The sequence below is a fragment of the Acanthaster planci genome, unplaced genomic scaffold, assembly GCF_054643075.1.
Source record: "Acanthaster planci isolate LZ-2023a unplaced genomic scaffold, COTS_SCS Contig73, whole genome shotgun sequence".
Lineage (NCBI taxonomy): Eukaryota > Metazoa > Echinodermata > Asteroidea > Valvatida > Acanthasteridae > Acanthaster > Acanthaster planci.
In genome coordinates, this window is record NW_028257695.1 from 27,119 (window position 1) to 28,718 (window position 1,600).

Sequence of the window (1,600 nt, forward strand, 5' to 3'; positions counted from 1 at the left end):
GACTGTTGTTTATTTATGGAAGAAAAATTGAAAGGAATGATATCCTTTGTGGTATCTAAGTATCTCCACGGCTTACCAAATTGTGACACGGCGAAAACACTGATTTTAGGATGATACTACACGCAAACCGCGCCCAATCCCGTCGCCCAGGGTTAATATCGCAAGGGTTGACAGGATCTGGGGGTTCAGGACAGCTTTCAATCGTCTTCCAACTATGGCCAAATGCGTTCGGTGTGGCCTCTATTTCACCGCCTCTGGTTCTGAAGTCGTTCAAGGCGTTGCCATCAAAGTCCCCGCACAGGCCACACACGCGTCCATGGAAGGTTCCATCTAAGGTTACGTAGACTGATGTGCCAAAATCCCAAACCAAAGTAACTCCTACAGGCACGAACAAATGAGAGTTTATATAATGAATGAACCCATGACAATTTCTCAAAGTCAAGCATTCTTCCAATTTTGTGTTAGTATAGGGAGAGCAAATTTTGTTCAGGTTTTAACACGTTGTTGTAAACTACAACCTTCATTTTGTGTGGGATAACTTCGTGCAGTTAATCAAAAATGTCAGAATTCGGGGCGGGGAACAGGTGAAAAGACAGTAACATTGGCGTGTCCAGTTCCTGGGCCCAAGGGGCATTCCAAAATGACTGACCATGTTTTTCATCCAAAAAGGGCGCATTTCAATAAAGGGTGGGGTTTCAATGCGTTTTGTACCGTATTATCCTTGATCACTGGGCCCAGCAAAATCCGACAAACCATCTCAACCCCAGGGAGTATGCAACCTTTGATGCAATCATTTCAGTTACTACTACCAGGTAAAGCAGCCACAAATTACCCTTTCTATCTCCTCTCACAGGTAAAATCCCTAAGAAAACAACACCAGCAAATAAAAGTAAGGATGTCGGGACCGTGGTTAAGGCTTTCGATTTTTTTTCTCCACAACATCTTGTTATATGAGCCCGAAGACGTATCGCTTTTGGATTTGCCACTCTTGACCCCAAAAGCGGGATACACCACTGATTATTAATCGCTAACCCTCTCAAAAAGGGTCAACGGATACGATATTGGGTAATGCATAATGTAACCTAAAAGAATACTTACCGTGTCGAGTATTGATGATAAGGAAAATACCCGACCGTACAAAGCGGTATTTGGCTGTCGTTGGTGTCGGTGGAGGAGGGGTGATGGCTGGGTCGGCACCTCTCACGAGGAATATCTTAACATCGAGAAGAGTGAATATCTTAACATCGAGAAGAGTGAACAGAATGGATTTGGTGCAAGTCACCATACCCAATCCACAGGGGACATTCTCCACGACCACGCTAAAAACACTGGTCCTGCCATCCTTGCCGCAGTCATCCGATGTAAAAACGTAGCTACAGTCACCTTGAAAACCATAAGGAACAACCAGTCATTGCGAAGTCCTGGGTAACTGAATTTAAGTTTAGCTTACCCTGTGGTAACACCCTCAAATATACATGCTGGTTCGTGTTAATGGTTGAGCACTTAATCACTCCCGCGTTATTTGTCTATGTATTCCGCCTCAGCTACAAATCTGTCTTCGTTCTTATTAGAATCAACCATCAGATTTGTGTTGTGGGCC